General features: G+C 46.8%; 1 protein-coding gene across 1 annotated transcript in view; it reads left to right on the top strand.

Annotated features, from left to right (window-relative positions):
- The first annotated feature begins 8 nt into the window (after positions 1-8).
- LOC100745168 overlaps positions 9-26,787 on the top strand; it is a 270,561-nt gene continuing 243,782 nt past the window's right edge. The window contains exon 1 of the mRNA XM_024366882.2: positions 9-1,149. The gene's annotated coding sequence lies outside the window, so the exon portion shown is untranslated. The remainder of the gene's footprint in view (positions 1,150-26,787) is intronic.

The raw sequence follows: 26,787 nt of genomic DNA, 5'->3' as shown, positions 1-26,787 counted from the left end.
GAACAGCGCGGGCAGTGCACGCGCAGCCGCCGGGACGCGCGCATCCCGTGTGCATTCGCGCTCTTCCAACACCACAGGAGGAGCCCGCGAAATCTCGATTAACGCGGCACTGTGCAACGTGCCTCGCGACCGTGGTGATCAACATACGATATATCGCTATCGTGATTTACGTCTGTCTTCGAGATCGTTGTTTTCTTTTTAAAGAAACGCGCCATCGCGAGATGACGAAACGAACGATTTGCGACGGCGATCGCAGCGACGTGAAGTTGACAGCGGAGTTCGAGACCGGCCCGGTACTCGATGTATTTCTCGAAACTCGAGCGCGATAATCGCAATGGAAATCGTACGGCAACCGTAGTGATCGTCTAATCGCGCGAATTCGTGGAATCTCGTCGGTGACAAGCGGTGACATTGTACCATTATGTCGCAGTTGCTTCTCGTTCGTTGTGAAAGGTAAACAAAAGCGAAGAAGCGTCATCGGTATCGCGCATTCTTTCGAAGGTCGTTCCCAGTGTGCGATTCAACACCGATAAATTCGGTCGTATAGGAACGAATGGCGCGCGTCTCACCGTGAAAGTACCCCGAGTCGTGATTTCATCGTGAATCGTTCCTTTGCCACGTGCTTTTCGTTACGCGTTACATCAAGTTCGAGAGAAAGGGCGGTTACGTTATTTCGGGCGTGGATAATCGTGGCGAGTGAATAATACGCGAGTGTCACGAAGCATTCTCGCCGATGCGTCGTCGGTCCTTGTAAATGAGAACTGACCGCCGCCCCCCTCCCCCGTGTAGAGAAGGCTGTGATTACTTTTTTCCTCGGGCGTGAAGAATTTCGTAGAATTCACGATCGCGAATTCGAGAATACGCCAGTGGAACCGGTTATATCGTGGGAGCCGCAACAAAGGGCCGGTCCTGATCGAAGGAAGAAATCGGCAGAAAATATTTTTCGACCTTTCGTGTCGACGATCGCTGGTCCTTATCTGGCGGTGATGACGCGGAAGGGGGCGCAACAGGAATTTGACGGTTGTGTATGAAGTGTGACGGCTAAGTGCGATCGAACAGGTGCATCGAAACGAAACCCACGGACAACGATGAAGTATCGGAGAGTGACGTTCGCTTGCAACGAATAGCTGTATCGTTCGCCTGCAACTGGTGAGTCTTCGATTTAAATAATCCAATTATTAACGTTATATTCGTAATTTATATCGCGCGGTATATTTTCAATAACGAACGTCGTCGTGATCTAACTTGTCGCTCGCTTCTTTATTTCTCGCACTTGAATATTTTCGAGCTTGAAACGATTATATAGACAGTAAATCTTTATATATACATATATGTCAACGTATTCGCGTGTATATATATATATATATATATATTAGACTAGATAAATTATATTAGAGTAGATTATATAGATAGTAGAGCTTTATATACAAGGTCATTGGTAACTGGTGGTACAAGCGGAAAGGGGGTGATTTCTACGCGAAAAAAGAATTTTTTTTAAATTTTTTTTTAAATCTACAGTGAGATCCGTTATAACGAGACGTGATAAGCGCACGCGAAAATTCAAAGTCGATTTTCTCGAAAACAAAGCCTGAAACGAAAAATTTTTATTCTATATTTTCGACTTCTTTTTTTCGCGTAGCATCACCTCCTTTCCGTTTGTACCACCAGACCCTGTATATAAATATATACACGCGAATACGTTGACGCGTGATAATTTTATTCCGGGAATGCTGTACTTGATTTTTGATTATGCACGTATGGGAAAACTAGTAATTTTAAAAAGATATAACGCGAAACGTATCCATTAAATTGTAAGGAGAATCACTGTATAAATTACCAGTTTCTACATTGAGATACAAAGATTTACAATGAGATTTTTGCATACCGTCGTACCTCTCAGATAGAGACGTTTTTAAAAGAACAGTGGCCGTAATTGCCGCTACAAGTTTTGCAATCGCTTAACGTTGCTATATACCAATATTGGAAGGGATAGTTGCGACACTTATCGCCGTCTTTGAAAGTGCAGCCACTTGAGAGAAGTATTGCGGGTTAGCATCCGTTGCTTCGTATATTCACTATCTTTACACATGCCTTTCTTCTTTCACCACCTCTCCTGTTCTCCGTTGCTCATTCTCTTCTCTGCCGCTCGTCGATCGGTCGTTGTTTTTTCTTCTTAAAAGGGACTTGCCGAGTAGCGAGAATTAATGTCGAGTGCACAAGGGATTTCGAATCAGTAGCTATTTCCGCTATTGTCGTGGTGGCGGGTGTGTGTGCGCGCGCGCGCGCTCCATCTCCGACCCCTCGCCGTTTCCTCCACGCCGTTGTATGTATAGGTACGCGTCACGAACGCGATTTTTACGTCGAGATACATCGGGAACAATACCGGTGGGGCGGTGGTTAATATCCAAGGATATAATTATTCGACGATAGAGACTAATAGAGCGAACCAGTACGCACGGTGGGAACGACAAAGGAACAAAAACAGCGGGGGAAATCCGGCGAAGGAAGAGGCATACATCGCGATACGGTGTACGATGAATTGTCGCGCCCCATTGGGGCAAGGTATTTTTGTGATCTTCGCGTTTATCGAAGGAAGGAAGGTTCGCAAACACAGAACGCTCACGAGGATGTATAGGTCGTTCCGATGGGAAACAGTGGTACAAGACGGAGCCAGAGACAAATAGCTTGTCTCCCGTTCGCTTCCTTTTTCTTGGGCGACGATCGGCCTCGCCGAGATATAAGTGCATAAGAGATGAGAGGCCAAGAAAAACAGAATTCCCAGTTCGTGCGTTCCCACCTAGACGAGGAACGCTCAAAGGGAACCGCCAGACGTCGTGGAATTAGAGTTGTTGTATTCTTCGTGCGAACCACATCTCCTTGGGTATTTCGAGACGTCTCACGGAGAATCTATGAATCGCGCGAGAATCCGAAATCACAAAGGAAAATTCGTGCGCATCGCGAATCCATAGGAACACGATACATTTGGCAATCAGACGCATGAATGAATAAGCTCAGACGGTCGATGCGTGACCGTTTAACCAAACGGAGGGACGCGACGCTTGTCTTTCACCCTCGTGTCCGAACTCTATTACGTATAAAACAATATTGGCTCGGTCGCGTCAATGGCGCCAATGTTTATAACTAATTACCGACGGCGGAAGGGAGAGTGGAGGGACGGGGGAAACGCGAACGGCTGGAACGGAGACCAGCGACAGTCGTTTGAATAACATTCGCCTGAACTAGGTAGACAGACAGAATGCAGACAAGAGCGGGAGCGAGACGGTGAATTAGATGACCAGAGGGGTGGCGAAGGGAAGTTTCATTTTGAACGAGGAGCATTCTCTGTGCTCGTCCGACCTCGATCTAAACGGGCAATATTAGCTATTGACTTTGGCTCATGGGGTTTGTCGATGGTCGGCTAAGTGATGGCGTTGGCTCGGATCGTTTGGTATAGGGAACATTTCGATTCTGTCTCCTCCCCGTGGTTCATCGTTACAAGCAGGCCAAATTCTGCTAATTTCTCCTGTAAATAAAAGCATCGACACGTACGACATCGAACACGAGAAAGCCAACTAATTGTAAGTTGGGCTCTCACTCCTTCCGTCACAGTTTTCCCTTTCTCCTTCCAATTCGATTTGGTTTAGCGTTACGAGTGTCGCTACAGCTGTCGACCTGTCTAGGGTTCACGTTCCGTATGTTGTTCGTTCATGTTCGTGACCTATCCACGGAGCTTTTCGTTGGGGTTCACGGACGCTCGTAAAACTTGGCGTCGTGGGTAGGTACGCGTGTGCGTTTTCATGTTCTTACTCTTAGCAGTTTGTCTCTTCCGAATGGCGTCTGGTATAAATGAAAGTTTCTTTCCGAGCGGACTTTTGTCCCGCAGTTTTGTATTCATCGTAAGCCTGGCTCCCCCTAGGGGATAACTTTATACATCGCGAATAAAAGATTTCGATAAAATCTTGCCTATACCCTTTTGTTTATTTATTTGGTATCGAACGAACCAACGAACGTGGTGGCGTATACGCGCGTAAAATCGATCAAGCTAAAAGCCAATATATTTAACTATAAAGGACAAGGATTCGGTTAAAATTTCCTCGATGAGGGCGTTCCGATTGTAACATAGTGGACCCGTATTCGAGGTGCACCAAGTGCAGCTTCTCAAAGATAGCGAAGTCTTTGAAAATTACTCAACGTCTCGGTGACAAATTCTAGCGTCTGTGGGTCTCATTCGTCGTTTCATTCAATGATAATTACCGAACTTAGCGAGACCTTTTCGACCGGACAATGAATCCTCGGAAGATATTGCTCCTGGATTTCAACAATAGCAAGGACTGACAATAAAGGAGTTCGCTTCTATATCTTCAAAAATACGTTTGAGAAGGAACGAAACCGACCGAAATGGGAAGAGTAGGAGAAAATGCGAGTAAAAGTTGACGTTGAAATCCTTCGAGGTCATTGCGCGATACAGTTTACGACGAAAAGGTTAGACAGTTTGGTGTCTCTCGTATTTCCAAACCCGATAATTATTCATTTTCCTGTGCGCAATTTCGCTTAATTTAACTGCAAACGATGGCTTGTCCTATACGTTTGAGTACGCCGAGAACTGGGTCCCCTCCTATTGGTTTATCTCCAACGGTAATAACCCTTTATGGGTTTCGCAGACTGGCTTAATATAAACTGCGATTTAATTGCCGAGCTGCTCGATAAATCATGCATCGGCTATAAATTTGCGGAGGGCCTTGGCAGCATGGCGCCGGTCACGTGTATCACTAACAATAAAAGTAATAGAATCTTATCGGCGACCAGAACAATGATATTTCACGGGAAACGTTAAGCATCACCCGGCTCGTTTTCTTTCGTCGTTTATCGTCGCATAAATCCAGATAAAATATCAACGGTAATATCCTAGGACGAAATGGAGCGCGGAAACGCGCGATTTACTTTATCACCGTGACGTTGCCTAAACCTTACGGCGAACCATCGAGTCAATTCGAAATTCTTGATCCGCTTGAATCTCGCAATTATTTTACCTCAGCCACACGCGATTACCGTGTCACGTATAGCTTTCGCGTCGTTAAATTTGTTCTCTGTTAATCATACGCAGCTTCAGGAGAGAACAGTTTCAGCGATTCATTTTATTTTTACATTTCAACCGTTATCTCGTTAAACGTTTACGCTGTCGGATGTTTTCCCGATTCATCTCGCCGTAGAGGTTTACGCAGGTTACAGTCGAGCATCAAGGTGATGAAAAGTGGTAACTAGAACGAAGTAGAGCGAAATAGATTGGAGGGGTGAGAAAACACGAGGAAAAGGAATACCGTAAATTCTAGAGGCAGTTTGAATATTGGTCGGTGAGCGATCGAGCGCCCTCGAGCTGGATTTCTTTGCTCGAATCTGCGCGAGCTGTTGGGGTCACCGACCTCGAGCTACTTTGCGAATCGTTGATTTACGGTTCGAAATACAACTCAAATCATGTTTGTTGCTAATTAAGAGCGCGAGTTAGCTTGGCGAGAAGCTGCGTGCAGAAATCGATGCCGCAGAAACCGCAATCTTCGACCCCGCGTCAAAGATCGAATGGCCTCGTAATCCTAATGCTCCGAGATACTCTCGTTTTACAAATTGATATTACCATCGTTAACGTTACCGCTGCCGTACGGTTAAGAAGATTTTTTCTTCAAAAGAAAAACCAAACTACCTAGGGGAAAGAAAGTAAGTACCGTGAGTTTCGTGTTGGGAAAAGGAAGACGATTTCGGAGGAAAATTGGCAGTTCGTATCGGTAACGGACGATTAGGCAGATGCGATTCTTATTGTTGGACTGCAACACGAGGCAGAATAACACTCGTGCGTGAATAAAAGAGCGAACTCCGACGAATCGACACCATCTGGTGTACCTGAGTGGCTGCTGCATTACCCTTGAAAGCTCACCGCTCTCGAGTGACGCGGCTCTCCTATGCCGCGGGTGCATTCATCGCGTAATTAACGTCTCGTAATTATGGCCGTGGAAGAGAGAGAGTCTGGACGTCTCGTGGTCGCGCGTGCGCAAGCGCCCTTGTTGCTCCTGGATATTATGAGCTTTCATGGGGCTCCACGTGAATAAGGCGCTTGGCGTTTCTGAAGAGGGTGTTACGAGCATTATGGACCTCTCGACGATGGACCGAGTGTTGGTCAACGAGCCGTTCATCGCTCGTTCAAGGTGCAACGCGTCTTAGCCTCTCTTTGACGACCAGCAAGGCCTCTCGTTTTCTCCCACGCGTTCTGTTTCTCTTTCCTTCCGGTGTATGCGCGGCCTGGGGACCTAAATCCGTATCGCTCGTCCTCACCGTGCCATGCCTTTATGTCTCCTCGATTCAGTGACACACGCGTCGTGGCTCGTCGCCCGTGCACGCCTGGCGTGCATACTGAAACCATTCCAACAGGAATTTGTTAAGCCGGCGTTAAGCTAGACTGCTCGAAGGAAACCAATGGCGACGATCCTTCTTGTTCGGGCTTCCACTTAGACGAATGGAACCGTACGACCTCTCTGTTCTGTATGCACCTTAAGAGCCACTTTCCACTCGCCACCCGCCAATGAGCCTTCGAGGTGATTCTTTTTCCTCGGAAGGGTTCCTATACTCGCTATCCGCGTTACTTCTCTCTTGTATCGCTCAGCCACGAAACGCGAGTCGCACGAAAGTCTCGTCCAATGGAAGATTTATCCCATCCAATGAAACTTCCGTTTCGGCACAGCGTAAAATCAAACGTACATTTGTCTTCGCTTTTAATCCAATGGACGAGAGAAAAAGAGGCTCGAATCTCTGAAACTCCTTGCAGCGGTGATCGATGTCGCTTACCGTATAGGGTCGGTATTGTGTTTTCCTTTTTTCTCCTTCGTGGTATCGAATTGGTTGACGTAGCGAGACAATTTGTTACGAGGTTGCGCAAAAACAGGCAACGGCGAACTGGTCGGGAAACAGAGGGGAAGGGATAGGAGAATAATAACGGTCGGACGTACAAAGTCGGGACTAGTAACGCGAATAATGTCGAAAGTTAGTCCGGGCGGACCGACGTCGACGTTATGCACGGCGCTCACCTCTGACCTTGCGGTCGGCGAGTGAACGGAAGTTATGCGTCTGAATCGTTTCGTGGAACAAGCAGGAAATGCAGTCCGGCTCGGGCAAACCGTTACGACCCGTGAGGGAATCATTACCACTTTGGTGCATCGTACATTGAGAGTAGTACGCCCCCCCTGAGGATATGCTCGACTTTCGCCCTCTATATCCTGTCTCGGACGTCTCTTGTCTGCTTGCTTGCTTGCATTCTATCCGAGAGTCGGCAACCCTATTGTTCAAAGGACGACGCGCATAGAACGAGGATAGAGGAAAAAAATTTCAATAACATAGATCTTGCTGGCGAACACGGTCAGGGGTCAGCTCCCTGATTTAAATTTAAATTGCTACTAAATTACCGTGCCGTTTCAATCCCTTTGATCTCGTTTGATTTACCCGAGAAATAACATAATTCAGATTTTTCTCTGCCTGGGGGTGTCCGGTTGAACAACGCCGCCACGACCACTTTGTATGTTCGGGTTGCGCGCCAGAAAGACGCGATTTTACCAAATGAAATTTGATTCGTGAGCGGTGCGCTCTTTCTCTCGTCGCGCGCCACCGACCTCGCGTTGTTCCTTCGGGTTCGCTAATTGCACCGAATGCCAAGCCGACTAACAAAACACGTTTTACCTTTGTTGGACCTCCTAAGGACAGAGGGAAGGCACGAGCCGCAATTCGTTCGTGAAATTGGTCACGTGGCTGGAAATGTTTTGAACGCGTGTACGGAACGAGCGATCCGTTTCTGCGAACGAGGGGCGAGTCGCTTCGATCGATTCAGCGATTTGTTACGTAAGCGAATGTGCCTGGTTTTATGGCACTCGTGTTTGTCACGCTACTGAAATCCTCGTCACGTGTGTACGAAAAAAGAAAGAGCCTGGATGGAAACAGGTCTAGAACCCGAGGGAGGTCTAACCAAAGTTTCTTTGTTACCGCGTTACGCACATCCTAGGCTTGATATTCTCTTTGGGTTTTGTTGTTCTCGTTTTGTCGAGGATAAACGGAGAACGATAGAATGGACAGGCATTGGACCGAGCCTCTTATTATTTATTATCATTCTTCGTTGACGAGACGAATTTAATAGTCGATCGCGAGCAATATTTGATGTTTTTCAATGTCGTTGCGATCACGTCGGATAATCGCGGGAAAAAGGGGGACACGGTCTCTGATAGCGCCAATATCAATTGGCGCGAAATATCGCCGATTCTCGTGCAATTTCAACCTCTACGAATCGGCTGTTTTCGAGGAGTCAGAAACAGCTTGTTTCGATATTACTCGACACCGAGATCGAAGAGGCAAACGAGAAGCACGAAAAGAATCCCGATCGTTTCGCTGTGTCGAGGACAAACGAGAAATTATTGCCGGTCCGTGGCGGGTAGCAGTCTGCAAACGGTCAGATAGATATTACGATTGCAATTGCATTTCGATTCGTTGGCATTTAGTCGTTGTTAGTTGGACAACGAAGGGCCGCTTTCATCTAACGAGTAATAACCGGCAGAAGTGTTTCTGATTCGCGAACGGCAGCCATCCTCGCGGAATCTTCTTGAGGAGTAATAAATGTGCACCTCGGTAACAGATACGAATATCGAGGGTCCGTTAAGCTCGGTACACGCTATTGCTTCCGGACGATCGCGGGATTTTATGGGGAATTAAAAGTTTTGCATCCTGTCTGTAGCTTCAACCGATCGATGATGAATAAAACATCGTTCTGCGTGGGTGAGTCTCATTATTTACGCAGTTACGTGCTCACCTGTGCAATCTAAAATCAATGTAGCCGCGGCACGTAAATATCGACGACACCGATGCGAGACACAACTTTACACGAGTTTCGCCGTTGCATCCGTGACATCGACGAAAAATCAATACTTTCCGCCAACCTGAAATATTCTATCTGCTGTTTCGGACGAATTTTCGATTTCCATCCTGTCGACGAGACTGATCACGGTTCCCAAAAAAGAAAAAAAAAAGGGGGGGGGCAGGAATTGACGAATATGCAGTCGTTATCATCGCGTAGATTTGTGCACGGGGACACCTGACTTTGCAAATATTTTCATTTTAAACACTGTCAAGGTCAACGAAGTTCTTTTACCTCGAGGATCATTGGCTGCACTCCCGGAGACGTATATAGAATTCCGAAGTATGTGGGCGAGAGGGCAACCAGTATTCCTCGTTCGAATTTCACTCGGACGCGTTACGCCGCCACGTGGCCCCACGTGGTTCCTGGGGGACCGGGAATCCCGTATTTCATTCGATCACTGACCAACTTCTAAAATCGTGCTGAGAATCATTTTACGGAACTGAGAGAACGATGCTGACACGCGTGATCTGCCTCACGTTTAACTCTGACTCTTTGCTTGTGTGAATTCCGTGCGACTTTGGATTAGAAGGACGATCGATGATTCGTTCCGCTCGTTAAAGCTTGGCTTAATACGATCAAACGGTCTGTCCCAAGTTCGGAACGAAATCGTTTGCAGGAACAGAATGGTGGTCGCATAGTCGAGATCAAAAGGAAGATATCCTTTCTCCATGGCGTATACGCGAAGTATATTCATTTTCACCTTTTGCATAGTTATCTGCGACGTAATTTTTCAAACTTTTTGCACCGTATATTTGTTACGACCTGTCCATGTTTGGTGGAAACTAACGAATTTGTTTCGTCTTGTGGGAAGTTACGGAAAAAGCAGAGTTGATTAGTTACGTAAATGGCGAATAAAGCGTAACGCTCGTTAATAACAGGTTTCGTTACAATATTTCCCAATGAGACATATCGAATTGGGCTGTAATTGGTGGTTTAGATACGAAAATGAGGTTTTGGTTACTACATAGAGAGAGAGAGAGAGAGAGAGAGAGAGAGAGAGAGAGAGAGAGAGAGAGAGAGAGAGAGAGAGAGAGAGAGAGAGAGAGAGAGAGAGAGAGAGAGAGAGAGAGAGAGAGAGAGAGAGAGAGAGAGAGAGAGAGAGAGAGAGAGAGAGAGAGAGAGAGAGAGAGAGAGAGAGAGAGAGAGAGAGAGAGAGAGAGAGAGAGAGAGAGAGAGAGAGAGAGAGAGAGAGAGAGAGAGAGAGAGAGAGAGAGAGAGAGAGAGAGAGAGAGAGAGAGAGAGAGAGAGAGAGAGAGAGAGAGAGAGAGAGAGAGAGAGAGAGAGAGAGAGAGAGAGAGAGAGAGAGAGAGAGAGAGAGAGAGAGAGAGAGAGAGAGAGAGAGAGAGAGAGAGAGAGAGAGAGAGAGAGAGAGAGAGAGAGAGAGAGAGAGAGAGAGAGAGAGAGAGAGAGAGAGAGAGAGAGAGAGAGAGAGAGAGAGAGATAGAGATAGAGATAGAGAGAAAGAAGTAATTATACACTAAACCGATGAACGCCTGTTGCAGTAATGATGCTTTTATACCGGCCTTTCTCCTCTATCGGAAACCGAATCGTATATTTGCACGCTGTCGTTCGATGTTTCCGTTAATAATAGAATAGAAACGACGCCAATTTAAGCTCCACCCTAATGCATCCGTGCAGGCAAGGCGATACTCGTTTGCGTACGGCTAACGATCATCCCATGCAAGGTAAACTATTGCTTGGGTCAATATTGAATGTCTTCCGAAATTCTCCTGAGTAGATTTAACGTGTTACGGAATATACAGAGCGTCGTCTAGGAGCGATGCGTTCAATCGAATATTTTTTTGAAATTTGTCGAACGATGAAAAGTCGAAAATCCACGAGAACCTAATTAAAGAAACTATCCTCGGGGGTAAAAATTATCGGTGAATAGTTCAATAATAACTATAATCTATCCTTTATGGATACGTCTACTGCATATTTATAACTATATCGAGCTGGAACTTGTTCTACCCAGCTTAGTAGTTATTCACGTAGACAATACTTAGTTATACGACGTCGTGATGCAAGAGCTTGGCAAACTTTAGAGATTTAACCCGTGATCTTGGAATAAATTTGTCCACAGGGAGAATAGTGGGTAAATCAGAGTAGTCGAGACAAAAGGAAAAAAAAAATGGAAGAAAAATAGGAAACGAGGCGGGGAAGAAAAGAGGATGAGATTCGGGAAATCGCTTCAGACTTTGCTACGTTGTATAGCGTAACGAATGAATAAGACAGTCGTGCTATTCAGGAATTGAATCGAATGGTTGCTGGCGGGCGTGCGCGGTTTTTATCATCGGTAGTCATCCTCCGACACCATTATTATCATCCTACGGACCCGTCAAGCTATTTATACGCTGCTGATCATCGGATTCGTTCCTCTCGCTTTCTCTGTTTCACCGTTGGCTTATCCCGGCTTGTTATGCCCGAGTTAACACGGCAACTCTTTCGACGCATCGAGCTCCGTTCTCCGGATTTTCGTAACTTTCCCTCTGTAATTTATTCCGCGCTCAGGGAGGCGCGGTACACTCGCGAGACTCGATTCAGATACTGATTCCGGGAATCTCGTTTTTATTATTTGGCGGTACTGCCGAGCAGATATTTTCCTTTCCTCTCCCATAGCTGTTCTCTTTTTCATCGTACTTCTTTCCATTTTCTCTCGAGCGGTTTGCCAAACGCGAAGGAAAAATAGCGTGCATATGTATGGAACACAGGAGGGGGCGGTTCGAATGCGTACGTTGCCGTTTACGTAGTCTTTGCATTGCTGCTTTTATTATATACTCATCTCCATTCTGATCTTAAAGTCCTCAAATATCGATCGCAACCCGATGGAAACGATACGTACCTATAACGACGCGTCTAGGTCCTCAAACGTACAAATAGGATTGCATCCGTAGTTTGGCATGCCGTTCCATTCCGGTGGGATGGCGATTAGGCTGAGAGTCTTTCTTGATTCTCCCGTTACTCTTGATCCAGCTGCTTTACAGTCGTCGGTATTATTAAGTGTCCTCAGCTTTGCCACGCAAAGAGCTTTTTGCGGATATCGTGAATGAAACGTCGATCAGAGGGAAATTTGTCCGTCGAGTGAGAAGATTTTAAGCCGTGTCTTACCCATCGTTGCCTGCTCCGTTCTATACCGTTTCAAGCAAAGTCAATGAGATACAGATTCTGTATCGCAGGATGCTCGCTCGATATTAATTTTTCTTCCGTTACCTTAGATCGCTTCTCCACGTAAATCGATCGCTTGGTATCTTCGATCTAAGTGATTCGATAGCACGCGGTACCTGGATAAAAGTGTATCAGAAGCGCGTTGTGTTACCGGCAATATCGTAATGACGCCGTAGAATTTGTATGCGCGTTGCGTTCGCACAACCGATATCATTGCGGATCGAAGGAATATTCATTGAGGGAATCTACTATTGAGTTCTTCTCGACACGACGTCGAAAGCCACTCTGGATACCCCGGTAGTCAATATACACCGCTACATATCCGTTTTCCCTGGGAAAACCAACCTAGTCGAAAGGACTTGCCTTATTGAAAGCGGAGAAGGTCGTAGCTGGGGGCTGAAACTCGCTAAGAGAGGGTTTATTGAAGCCACGTACACTACCGTATTTATGATTCGAGTATCGTCTCTCGATAACCTGCAACTACCAACGATCCAACTATCCAAGCGCATACGTCTATACGTATACGTGGTGTTGATTTATTTAATAAATAGCGCGACGCTGGCATTCATATTAGATGCAACGCTGCGAGACCCGTAGGGTGGTAAACGTGCACGGAAGGGAAGCAATGCTACGAGTGGGCGGGCGGAAGGGAGGAGGAGATATGAGAGAGAGAGAGAGAGAGAGAGAGGGCAGAGGAATAAAATTGATTGGAATACTCGCGTTGCTGCTTGAATCGCTCCGAGAGAAAAGTCTCTATTTTCACGATACACTGTTTCATTATATCAACGAATATATTTGATCTTGTTTCACGAAAATATACGAGAGCTATTAATTCGTCGAGTATACGAGATTTATCGATTGATAAATCACTGAATCTTTCAACTTGGCTATCGCTAACTTCGTTCAGAAACGTTCTGAGAGCCTCTGACTCGTCAGGCAATAAAGATCAACCTCTCAATCTAAACATCCTGTCTTCGTTCCATCGTGTTTCCATTCGCGCAACGTCGGGTATACATCACTGGCAATCTCTAGAGCAAAACTCGCCTTTCATTTCCTCGAACTTTTCGAAACCTCGTTGATCTCGAACGCATCGATAGTATAATATGCGTATCGTTTCACGCGTGGAACAACAGAGTAGTACCGTGGTTATGGTTACGCGTTCCGTCAACAGCAAGGACATTATTCGGCGCCACAGGCAATACGCATCTTATATTAATTACTACATCGTACCGGCAATAATTAAATTACGCTTAATTGGCCTCAACGTAATACAACCCGTTGGTCATCGGGCAGCTACGTTCTGCATTCGATTACTTTTAGTTGATTAAATTGTACGATCCAATGAAATTGGTTTATTCGATAAAAGCTAACGCGTGGTTAACAGTGGGCGTGTATCGGGCACCGTTTATGTTCTCAAACATTTTCATCGTGAGATACAACGGCTGTATTTCCGTTACATTTTGCCATATCTAATTTTTTCTCTATAAAACAATAAACGCTGTTCGCGTAGACGATAGAGAATCGCGTATCGGTCGTTTTATCTCTTTCCATCTTTTTAAACGAGTCGACACGTATGTTTATGATCGTTTTGCTGCAAATAAAACGGAGTACTACATCTCGCTACGAGTCCACCTCGTTAGCGGAAGGGAAGCGAGAAAGCGTGCAATAAAACAACCTCTCCACTCGTCTGCAGACGACACCTTACCACTTCATCCCCATTCTGGCACACTGGCCCTTATCTTTTAAAGCTTCGGTTTAAACACGGAAATCGATGCGCCCGTAACAAAGAGCGGCCATCTCCCTACGTTCTGGAAAATACCAAGGGAGTTTCCTAAATTCTTTTCTGTATACACGGTCTCTTGTAATGTACAAAGAAACACGGGCTACCTGGACTAGGCACGAATGTGTAAGACCAACTTTCACGTGAATTATAGCAACCCGTTCGTTTGGGCACGTGTGTGCGTGGCAATGTTTCACCTTAATTGCTAGGACGGCGATGAAAACGTTTCAATACCGTTTTATTGGCATCCGTTTGCGCGTGTGGTTGCACCGATCAAATATTTACCTTGTCTGCGAAGTTTTTCTTGAAATCCGGAAATACTCTTAAATTAACGAAGCGCATCGGAACTTTTCCGGTCGGGAATATCGCCCGAAAGGTACCACGGAGTATGGTTAAAGTAATCGTGGAAAATCTCTCTGTTGTATGTGGCCGGAAATATAAAAATCTCTCTGCGAGGAACTTTTTTTCCCAGCGGGCCGAGCGCGCTCCAATGTTTTTCTTTTTTTTTTTGGCGTTCGAGTAGCTATTAACTAATACTCTGCGAACTTGAATGTCAAACAAGCTGCGGGCAAAAATTTCAGGTTATTCGCAACGCGGAGGTTTGTGAAACTCGGTGATTCTAACTTGATGATGCCTCCTTGTTTGAATTTTCAACTTTGCAATTGGAGATCGCGTAAATTAGACGTCCGCGTAAACACGATAGGCTACCGAAGTTTCTCTCCCCTTTGCTACCCTCTGTTATTTTTATTCGTATTTCGAACCGTGCTTTTCCTATTAATCGGAATTACTCCACTTTCGTCTGTTTCGCAAATCATGACTTTTGCACGTCCGCGTGGAAACGCGACGTCTATTACACCATGAACACCGTAAGCAAAAGGATTAACACCTTACATACGTTGCTTGCTGTTCGCCATCGGTTTCGGTAAAATCAACATGGTGCGGGTCAAAAAGAGAGAGGAGACTTCCCGATAAGATACGAACAATAAATGACTCGCATTGCGACGATATATGTCCCTGAATGGGTTCGCACACGTTTCTACCTGGGGTGACAATGTCGCGAACGCCTGAGGGGCGAATTCGGTAGAAGGAAAGTAGAAGAGGGTCGTTGTTGGCGTTACACGTCGTTGGAAATTTACGTGGATCGATACGCAGTCGTTAATCGGCCAATAAAAATAATTCGCACGTGTGGCCATTACTTTTCGAAGGGACCCTGGCCTCGATCGACGCCTTATATTTCGTGTACTTTATTACACGATATTATTCTCGGTCCGCTAGTGGTGCTGCCGTGGCCCGTGGGCGAGAGCCTTTTACGAGTTAACCATTTCGCGGTCGACTAAAACGGCATTGCAAGGTAGAAGACGAGAGAATAGAAGAAGCAGGGGAAAAAGGAGAAGACGGAGAAGAAGACGATGACGATGAGGAGCCAGGAGAAACAAGGGAGGCCTGGGATAAACGCGGGCCAGGTTTCAGAAGGACGAGCCACGAGAAGAAAACAAAGAGCCGAAGACGAGGGAAAATACGCGAGAACGAGCACGACCGCGCGCTCGCTGAACAAAAAGTATGCGAAGCATGCTCGCGTACCGGCGCCTCGCTTCACCTCTTCCCCCCTGTTACCGCCGGAGAAGATGAAAAATCTGTTGAACTGACGTTCATTGGGAAATTGCAAGCAGCCGCCTTTGGGACAGAATGATTAATGTGTGCTAGACGCTCCGCCTATATATGCATCGAGTACCTATGTATACATACCTCTTCGGAACTTTCGGCCAAGCCTTTCCAATTCCGATTACCAGTCAAACTTTTCCTTCGAAAATCTTGCAAGTCGCGAGAGTACTCGTCGAATCTTAGCGCTCGAAACTTTTTCTTTGCTACCCGTATTTCGTTTCAGTCGGAATATCAGTTTATATTTTCGCGTTATCGTGTCGTATCGTCGGTTTCGCGCATCGCGTCTCGTCTGGTCTGTTGGCGTCTCGTCTTCTCGACGTCGCGTCGCGTCTACTGCGCGGCAGGTTGCATCACGTTTCTCCATCAGAGGATAGAGAAGTAGCCGTAACGTATTTTTAATTACGCTCACCATTCAGGCGTGCTAGGTGATGCGACGAGGTTGGATGAGCGCCGCTGTTAAATGGCACGATTATCTGTCTCGTGCTTTATTTGCTGCTCGTTGCTCGCGTTCTACTTCGCCCTCCGTCTCTGTCCTTTTTCTTTTTTTTCTGTTATACTCTTGCCTCGACTGGAGCATTGACTCGAGAGGGTTTTTGCACGGTGAAGAGGTCGGCAACTCGCGCACCGTAGTATGGGGGAGGTCCTTAAAAACAGATCCATTAAAGTTTTTCCGGCGCTTTCCGAGGTGGTAGTGGTTACTCGGTGAGTACCGGGTAAGATTGCGCGTTTCTCCTATTCACGTTCACGTGTATAACGTCGTAGGCAACGGACCCCACGATGTAGTAAACGTTCGCCACCGGATACAGGAGAAAACTCTCGCCGAGCTCTTTCCACTTTCCTACTAAAACAGTTCCTGCCATCTCTTTCTCTATCTTTTCCTATCGTCGTTAATTTTTACTTCAGAATCGCCTTTCACTTCGTTCCTCGCGATTCCTTCCCCGCTTTCGTTCTTCTCTTCATCGAGTAGACAATTCTCTTGCATTACAATAAACACTTTTGTTCGTTCGGCCGACGCGTACTTTTGTCTCGCTGATCAACGTTAACGAACGTCTCCGGCTAATTCGTCGTTGTCGCGAGAATCCGACGTATTCTCGAATAGTTCCTCGAACCGGAAAAAAAAGACGAACGGCGTCTCGCGGCGTCTTTCTTTCGCGTTCCTTTCAACTACTTGGCATCATCAATATTGGAAAGTGATGTACGCGAACCAGCGTGTTTTGTGAGTTTGGCACTGGAAGAGCCACTCGAGTACGCGAAGTCAATGTGAAAAGTTTACCGCGACCACGCCTTGTAAATTCACGATATACGGTAAATCAAACCCGCTCGCTTTCATGCTTCTTTCGTAGTCCGGGCTTTTTCCTTTACCAACATACAGGCGATGCATCAGACTGCCTTCTAATTTAACATTCCGTGCTTCCCACCTTGGGAAATCCGATTTGGCTGTGACGCTAGATGAACCGGAGCCGTTGCGCCGAGAGAACGAGGATCATCCCGACTGGTCGGAGCGTCAGAAAGTAAAAGAAGCGAAACGACCATGGTAACAATGTACATGGATGAACGCATAATGTCAAGAGGAAAGAGAAGACAATCTTTTTCCGGGCACAATCGCGTCTTCCGTCCGATATTTGCTCTTTAATAACACCGTCAGATAGAATTTCCAATTCTAGGAGGTCGCGATTCCGAGAAGATCGCGTAGCCCTCGCCAAGTCCGGAAAGGTTAAATGGATTCATCTCGGAGGATCGGCTTAAAGTTCCGTGAAGAAGCGCGCGAGGGTGTCTCGAGATAAACGCGGCGAGTCTCGAATCTTTTTGCCGGTGGGCTCGCTCTTTGCTGAAGTTATTGGAAATTATTGAAAAGATGAAGAGGAGAGGAACGCGATTGAGGTCTTAAAAAGCGGCGGTCTTTAAGTTGAAACGAGAACCGCTATAAACCGATATTAACGAAGATTTCGCGAGTAGAATGGGAACACCTTTTGCCGGTGTTCTCGTGGAACCTTTGCTCGTTGAATAATGCTCGTAAAGCTCCCTATCGTTTGCGCAATGTTCCCCTTCTGTCACAACGGCGGGTGATAGAAAGATTTTCGCGACTGGAATCCGATCCCCGCGCGAGTCGGAATCGTGGCTCGTGGAACGATTTGCGTGCCGCCGCTTTAAATGCGACCGCTTTCCGCCGTCTAGAGGACCCAGAGGTATAACGAGTCTTTTTCGTTCGTAATGAGAAGACGGTTCGCCGATTCCTCTGAGAAGAAAGGAACATGCACCGAAGAAGGGGGTAGTTCTCTGTCCAACGAAACGTTCTTCTCGGCTTTTTTCGCTGAACGTCTCGAACGGTGGCAACTGGCTGGATGCATCTTGGCTCTGTGCCGTTCCTCGCTTGTCTTCTTTCATCGGGAAATTATTGTTTCGAGAGGATGTCGAATTTTTGTTGGCCGCCAACGTTGACGTAGGTCGTCTAGACGTACCGTAGACTGCGCGCATTACGGAAGAAAACTGGGTTAAGAAAAGGAGGGTGAATTTCGCCGGTATTGCGCCTGGGGATCTCGCATTCTTGCCCGTAAATTGCGCTTCTACGCCTGAGTGCCAGTAAAAGTGGGTTGGTTGGGGTCTTCCGTGAATTGGGTTGCGGCTCTGTTCAAGGAGAAAGAACAGATTGTTTAAGCGATTTCGCCGGCAATTTGTCGTTTGACTTTAATTGGTGCTACGATCGATTTAAACCGATTACGCTCGTGTAAATTGACGGACGTTTTGACGTCTAGTTTACGAATCTCGCTCGACGAAGGTTTAGGCCTGGGAAGAACCAGTCACACCGATAGAAATTCGAGCCTTTGGAAGATAGGAAGGCGGAAGGACGAAGAGAAACGTCCATCGACGTAGACGACGGTAGAAACTGGACTCGAATCCTTTCGTGGTGACCATTAACGATGACGCGGTGGAAGCCTCGGGGACAGGCCAAAGTCTTAGACGAGTAGGGTTTAAAACTAAAAGCATTCCTTGCGATTATTGACAAGGGTAACCGCCCACCGCTATACGTTTCACAGCGCCTATAGCCCTTCTGCCCTCTCTCTAGGCCCATCCACTTAAAAGCATTCTCGTGAATTATTCACGCGACACTAAGATCTTGATGCGCAGAGAATTTCATTATTTTCTTCTCGCGTTTCATAACCTCTCGCGAAACGTAAACGATATAAACGAGACGCGTTGGGAAATCTTGTTGTCACCCGTTTCCACGTTAATTTAGTTCTTTTGAAATACGATCTTCTTTATTTTCTCTTCGTAGCAGCGATGATAAGGGAAATCGCGTTATGACGGAAGGATCGGGTAAATTGATATTACGCGTGCGGCGCGTGCTTCTAGGTTTCCGCTTGAAAGTTGCACGCGTTTTCCATGGGCACATCTTATGGCGAAATCGGTCTGAGACAGTACATGGAAACGGCTCGCACGACTTACGAATGGAAATAAATCCTTCAGGGCGGACGGTTCTCTCGCGCGACGCCGGTTTCACGTACAGGAAATCCCGAATAAATCCAAACAAACGCGTGTACAGCAGGAGCGAGGATCAGACCTCGCCACCTACGATTTCGAAAGGGACGAGGTTTTATTTATAGGTGCTTTGACCGCGGCACATGGCGTGGCACGCGCGGAATCACGCGTGTTTCCGTATAACCGAGGTGCACGCATCGGAGTAAATTATTTGGATAAGTCAACGATGCCTTCGGTACGCCGCACCACTGTTCCTCGAATCGCCGAACCAACTACCGTGTCTTTGACGAAAAAATGTTTAACATTCTGCAAGCTGCTGTGATCGATGACCAAGTTATTGGGTTACGATATTTTTCTACCTTCGTTCGACAATGAGGAAGCGAAGGAAAGTTATATGTCTACTTTCATTTTTTCTTTTTTTTCTTTTTTCTCGAGAATAATAGACGACAGAGTGGTCGTCGCATGACTTATTGGTCGTAACGTACTCGAAAGTTCTCGAAACGTTTCTACGGCCTCCTAAAAGAGAAATCGAACCTTCCGATGTTCACGATGTTTAAACTACGTGGGACAGATTTGCTTTTTTTTGTCTCTACACCGCTCTCAGTGCTTTCGATAGGACATTCGTTTAATGGCCGGCTAAATATTGACTCCCGGTTATTCGGTTTACCTGTGACCTGGTCATCAGAGTGTTTCGTTGCCTGTGAACCTGTCTGTCTAGCAGGAACAAGTGGGGGAAGAGTAGGTAGAAAATGGTACGTAAGAAGATACACACCCGTAGCCATGGGTCTCTTAACGACGTAGCCTGTATAGATAATCGTAGAACGACTCGCCTCGATCGCGAATGTTTACCCATTGTACCAGTCTGTATGGCTCAGTTCTTACAGTCGCTTCTCTCAATTCTTTGAAAATTTGATCGTTCCGAATCTTTCGAAACTTTTCGAACGCGTGGTCGACGTAATTATGTCTTCGCGTAACCATTCTGCAGCGAATGCAAAATAGAAAAATTCAAAATAACAAGGATAGAACGAGCACGCACTGTCTCGCGGGGGGACGTTTTCGACTACTTGGTCATTGGAGAGCGACGGATAAGCGATCGGCGTCGAAGCGATATCGTAACGAGCACCGCGACGCCTGCACGCTTCTCTATCGAGATTTCCCCTCGTGTCAGCTGGCCGTTCGGTTAGCCAAATAAAACCAACACGTTTTTAATGGATCGCGGACAAACCCTTGACTCTTGCGCTCTGTTGTGTGCGGTACTTGGGCGCGTTCGCGCGTAGTTGTGTGCACCGGCTATTCGAGCGGTCGCAGAGGCGTCTAGGGATTGGAAACGAAAATATATCGAGACCGTGGTACCGAGTCGGAGGTGGTTTGCCAGTGAGATGGCTACAAACGGGTTCCGATGGTAGACGCCTATATTCGTTTTGACGTTCCTCGTGCCGTTTCTTCTCGGGTGTAAATGTAATTTGTAGGTCTCGACCGTTCTCGAATTTCTAGCCGCAACCAGTTGAGGAAGAATCCATCGGCAGGTTAGATAGGTCAATTAGCGGAGCAGACGTGCACGGAGTTGGAATTGGATCGTTCTATCGATTTTCGCCTACAAGCGAAACGTTGCACATAGTAGGCATGTAAGTGGTCGTATGGGTTCGATCAAATAAATCTATCGCTAGGTTTCGCAATCGATAAATCGATACGCTGGTTTTCAGCAGTGAGAAACAAAGCGAGAAGCCGAACGAAGAAAAAGAATTAATTGAAATCAAATAGCCGGACGTCGGAATCGAAACCGTGAGCACGGATTGCAGCGGGCAATGTGCGTTCAATTTCTGGCCGGATAGTTTATTTCGTGCAGCGAGAAGTTGGCCGTGTGTAGAGGAAAAATCGAGTCCGACAAAAATTCGCCGGGGTCTCTCTGTACGGCGCTCACGGTGCTCGGTCGTCTATCGTGTAGCGTCGTGTTTCATATCCTAGATTTCTAGCAACAAGTGACGCGTTCTTCCGATACTTTCTTTTCCGGCATCTCTTGGGCTCGCTTAGGTGTCCCTCGTAGTTCCGACCAACAGCGCCGCGTGGCATTTAGCATTTTTGCTCGGCGTTTTTCCTTTGTGTCTCCGCGCTCCACTGCCGCTCGTCGTTTTGCTCGCGTTCGTGTTTCGCTTTACAACGAGCCGAGTCGGTCGCTCTCCACGTTGAACGATCAAACCCTTTCCGGTGGCGCTGTTCAGGATTCAAAGGGCTTGCTAGCGATTCCAAGACTTAATCGATAACTCTTCTTCGCTCGTTCTCTCCTTTCCTCGTCCATTTCTCCTTCCTTTCATCCCTTTTCATTTCATCGTTAATTCGTGGTCGCCTTCGTCAGACGATAATACGCGCGTTTCGACGAGTTCGTCTGCACACTTTGTTCGACGTTGGCGGGAGAGGAACGCCGTGTACCGCGTGGATCGGAAGAGGAAGAGGGGTCCTCATCGACGGATCGACAAGGGATGGAAAGAGCCGAAGAGGATTTAAACCAGTGCGACGTTGCGTGCAAAGCGAGAAGGAGAGGAGTTAATGGATCCTGTGGGATGCTAATGGGCTACAGCCGTGCGCTCGCGCTCTGTTTACAGCCAAAGCCAATTACAGCTAATTCGACGGCTATTTATTAGTCGATTAGTCGGATGTATACCGGGAGACCACCATTCAAAAACGTCTTTGGGACGACGATAATCAAGGAAACTTCACCGATTATGCAGCGTGCTCGTGCCTCACGTTCTTTCTCATTTCGTCCTTCCCAAACGAGCATTTAATTTCGACGACGAATTCAGCGTCGATTGTGAGCCGTGGTGGCTTAAGTATTGTTTTTAAGGTTCTAAGAAACGAGGATCTAATTATACGAAGTAGCCGAAACACCTTTCGGATAGAGAGAGAAAGAGAGAAAGAGAGAGGGAGAGAAAGAAAAGCCACTCGCCTCACAAGTTGGCTATGTAATAAACGTTCCTGGAGAACGGTTCTTAAAGTACTTTGAAACGTTTCTGGAAATAATTGAATTTAGCCAGATCCAAGTCGTTTTGACCCGTTCACGGGCCGTTATAAATGCCCGCTAATAGGTTTCAAGATTTTCTTCGAGTGGCCGAGGAAAGAAATCGAGGTGGAACTTTAATGGCTATTTTCGTTTTTCTTTTCGTTTTTTCTTCTTGCGTTTCCTTTTTCTTGTTTTCCTTTTCTTTTGTTAACGAACGCGGGCGGCTGCAACCTTGTCCGCGGCAAGCACGAGCAAAACAATGCAATTAGTCGAACGATTATTGCTTTTGTACCCTCGAATCGACTGCGCGTGGCTTTGAAATCGAAGCATCGGAACAGTCGGTTGTCGTTTTTTCGGTTCCTTTAAGCACTTTGTTGCATTTTCATGAATTTCATTCGGCAAACGTTTGAAGTTTCTCCCTTCCATTCGCTGTTTAATCGATCTCGGTTCTTTCTGCTTTTCTATTTTGTTCGTCCTCCCTTGCTTCGTTTCCCTCCACGTTCTCGATTAACATTTAAAAGCCACACGAAAACGTCGATTGCTCAACGAACTGAGAACCCCTGGTCTTGACCTCGAGGCTCCATTAGACAAGGTGATTGCATTCCTGTGCTAGTGGCTTCGAATAAAGGAATCGCCGTTTCTGGTGGTCTCCTTATTCTTGATCTTCTTCCCTCGATAGCCATGGAAGTGGACGAGAAAAAAGATGGAAAGGGTAGAGGCACGAGAAAGGACAAAAAAGAGGAGAGAAAATAAGAGAACGGAGGATAAAGCGTTCGAAACTTCTCGATCCCCCAATACGACTCAATACCGCTAGCGGCAAATCGGTAGCCAGGGCATTTATCGCCTCTCGTTCAACGTTAATTCGGAAAATCCTTGATGTTCCGGAGCGGACAAATAAATTGGAAACATCGATTATCCGTAGATTTACCTCGAGAAGACGCTGTTACCTCCGAAAGAAAAATTATCGAACGTTAAACCGCTGCTCTCTTTGTTCGAGATTTCTTTGGTCATTTCGTTCGTAGATGTGATCCTACTCGCCCGTCAGGAACATTCGTTAATCAGGCTGTTTTTTAAAATGTTGCTGAAAGCGCGTCTTACCTGAGACAGGAGAGAGACCCAAGGGAGAAACGAAGGTTCGAAGCTTAGCCAACGAGAGGAATGGAATCTGCAACGGGACGACCAACTACGAGGGGGATGATTCGTCGGCCTGGAAAAAATCGGCCTTTATTGTTTTCGTTAGGTTTCCCTTCTCGCGACCCCTGCCGTGTCTCTCGTTCCATTTGGGATCCTGGTCCTTTTCCGTTTTTGGAGCTCTCTCGGTTGGCAAAAGGAAGAGAAAAGCGAAGAAGTGGACGAACGAGGGAATGCGGGAAGAGGTAACAGGAAAAGCTAAGAGTGGTGGTAATGGGTGTTGAATAATAAAGAGAGCCATTCCCGGCGAATCGCTTGGTCTTTCTTATTTCCAGCCAAGCCAGTCGATCCTAAGAGGAAATTAAAAAATTTCTACGTCCCGCCACGATGTCCCGTGGATTCTGCCCTTCTTCTTCGTTTCGTGATTTAATCGAGAGACAATGGTGTACGTTCCCCAGTTTATTTCATCTCGACATCGCTGCGGTTGCTAGGTCATCGTCGGAGTCGTTTGCAAGAGCCCCGCACGAGCAAACCTACGAGAGAAAAATTGTCGTAGCGCTAAAATCGTTCTTTCCGTAGCAGATTTTCTAGAATAGCTATCTGGTTACACGAGGGGAAGAGAGACGTATTGTTGCAAAACCGCGAGCGAATCCACTTCGATTTAAAGTCGAATGTAATGGCTGGAGAGCCATATAGTTGCTCTCATGAAAATTAATCCTACACAGACGATAGTAGATCGTAAATGTAAATAAGTTTGCACGAGTCGATCGACTATATATTTTCTTAATCGTGAATGGATGACTGGTTAGAAGCCAGGACTGGTCGCCCTTATGTTATAGATCTTGTAATGCAACGTGTCACGAGTGCACAGAGGAGAGGCGCGACACCCCTTGGAGCGAACATAAAGGGACCGAAACTATCCCCCCGTGGAGGTGTTTGCATAGGCCAGCTGTTGACGGCTAGCCCGAGGCCGCAAAAGCTTTAAGCATCCAACCCAATCAGTCTTGGTCGTTTGTCGATGAAAATTGCGAAAACCATTCGCGACTTTCTTTGAACCTTTTCTCCCTGCGCGTTTTTATCGGAGAAACGTAATGTGGTTGGACGTTCCTTTAAAAAAAATTCTAGGATCGCGTTAAACGCCGTAACGTTGAATAGATGGCGCGGCAAGGAAATCGAAATTTCCTTCCTGCTCGTACATATACGCTCGTTTCTCAGCGGTTGGAATTTCTCATCGAGCAGGACCGCGCGTATAAACGTACGTGGCGAAACAACGAGGAAAATAATGGAGCGTGTAGGATAAACTCGCGCGATCGGAGACGTGACGAGCAGATCGCTTCCTCTCTAATTAGGCACGTGCGTAGGTATGCGGAGATCGGTTCGGCAGGCGTGCGCACGATTAACAATAGCTAATCCATGTATTCACGGCGCTGTATGGCTGTCGGAGAGTGGATTCTCCGGGTGGTTGGTGTGCGTGCGCGCATCGGTGCCCTACGCGGAGAGAAAGCCCATAGAGAGGCAAACGTGGATATACAGGTACTTGTGTGTACCCTATGGGTTCCGTGGATAAAGGAACCTAGCAGCCATATGGCGCCACGTTCAGGTCCTTACTCTCCCTTTCGTGTGCACCTACCAGTGACTCTCTTTCCCTCTCCCACTCCTCTTTCTCTCTCGCCTTGATACATTCAACTCGATTCTCTAATGGCTTTGTGCACGCTGATTATACCCGCTACTTCCTAGCTAGTGTGTTCACGTGGGTGGACATGCGCGTGATGTAATCGAGAGTCGGTATAGTAGTCGGCACCCTAAGCGGTTCCGAGGATCTGGAGCACCACTCCTCGTAGAGACCAGCGTGGATCAGCGTTTCTCAAACTATCTGCGAGACACGTTACGCGATCGACGTTAAATGACTCACAAAGGGAAAATCGCCGTGTGCATCGTGTTTGGTAGATTGGATTATCGGGAACGACGATTACTTAGCGTCGAACCACTCGCGGCTATGTTTAAAAAACGACCCTTCTATCGGACAGAGTTTGAGAAACGCGAAATAGATAAGCGGACGGACGAACGGCGAGGTAGCATTCTCTAACAGCGAGATGCTAATTGTGAAAACGTTGAGATCGCGCAGACAAAGAAAGGAATAAAGAAACGGTAAAGGACCTGGTGGAGATTAGAGATGAAAGTACATCGGGGTAATGGATGCAGCTCGTACAATCGTAATTTCTCCGTAGCAGGTAGTTGTTAGTGTATACAGAGGAGGAACCGGGCCAGACGTGACTATTCCAATGGCTGCATTTTGTCTTTTCACCACGGTAAACTTCCGCGCTCTGACAAGCTTCCTATTCTCTGTGCAGCTTCTTCTTACGCCTAATCCGGAAAGTTTGGCTGGGGGCCGACAGACAATGGATCTTCCTTCAAAGTTTTATTACGCGAAAACCTCGCGCGCATTATCGCTGAATAAATTCGGCGCAACCGGAGCATCCTATTGGTCTGATAAAGCTGTCGATACAGCAAAAATTTCGCGAGAATCAAAGCGATGCAGGGATTGCGGTAATTGAGATATAAACGAACGAACGTTTACGTGTGACTGGACGGAGCGTTAACTTGTAGCGCGTTATATACGAGGAATTAATGGGAATGTAATTTCATTATTGAAATTTCTGTTTTCAACCACAAAAGCGTGTACGTTCAAGCGAACGTTACGACTTGCATCGGACGCGTTTGGACGAGAGTGCGAGTTCGCGATGGAGAAATAAAATACACCTCGAGCGATTATTATTCGCAAGCCGATCAACGGAGCAGACAACATCGTGGATGTTTCGCGAATAACAATTAGCTAAGGGGATGGCGTACGGTCGAGAGGAGGACTTAAATGCAGCTTAACGATTCACCAGCGACTCCTCTACCGTCAAGTTTTTCAACCGTTTTCGTCTCACTTAATTAGTACCGTTCTCCTCGTTTTCGTCGCCTTCGCCGACGTCGACGTTGCACTCGTTGATGGCGGCGTCGTTATTTTTCATTTTTCTTTCTTGACAGACGCCTTAACGAGTTGCCCGGCGATCGAGAGAAAATCAGCGCCAACTTATAGAGCGGTCGAGAGCACTTTGTCAATTGGATCGAAATAATCGCGGCCGTCGGAGCGTGCGTTTTCCTTGAAGCTTTTTAAAAAATTGCTTCCATTTAGAGCCACGATTTATATACATGCGTAGATTGTATGGATACAAAGGTTCGCGAACATAGATATCGTCTACGTTTCCTCGAATTTCCACCGTTCGAATATCCGTTTCTCCGTATGTATCGTACGAGCAACGATTTTAGCTAGTTCGCAGGATATTCGATTCTCCCAAAACCGCAGTGGAAACGCGCACCAGCGAAACGATGCCGAAATAATGGCACGTCGTTAGTGTCGTTACTTCGATTGAGAATCGCGTATGGACTAGCGTAATCCGACCAATCAGTGCGGCCGATTCGGCTCCACCGATCCCATTCTTTTTTTTCGTTGATCGCCCGCGAATCATTCCAGCCGCGTATTCAAAACATTTCGATGAATTTGAAATTCGATCACGTTCGACTGTCGGACATATGGAGCGTGCACGGAACGCTATCGCGCGCGCGAGCCGATGATCGTCGCGCGGCGCG

The sequence above is a fragment of the Bombus impatiens genome, unplaced genomic scaffold, assembly GCF_000188095.3.
Source record: "Bombus impatiens unplaced genomic scaffold, BIMP_2.2 scf_0248, whole genome shotgun sequence".
In the NCBI taxonomy this organism is placed as follows: Eukaryota; Metazoa; Arthropoda; class Insecta; order Hymenoptera; family Apidae; genus Bombus; species Bombus impatiens.
The sequence above is the reverse complement of the archived record's forward strand: the minus strand, read 5'-3'. Positions and strand labels throughout refer to the sequence as shown.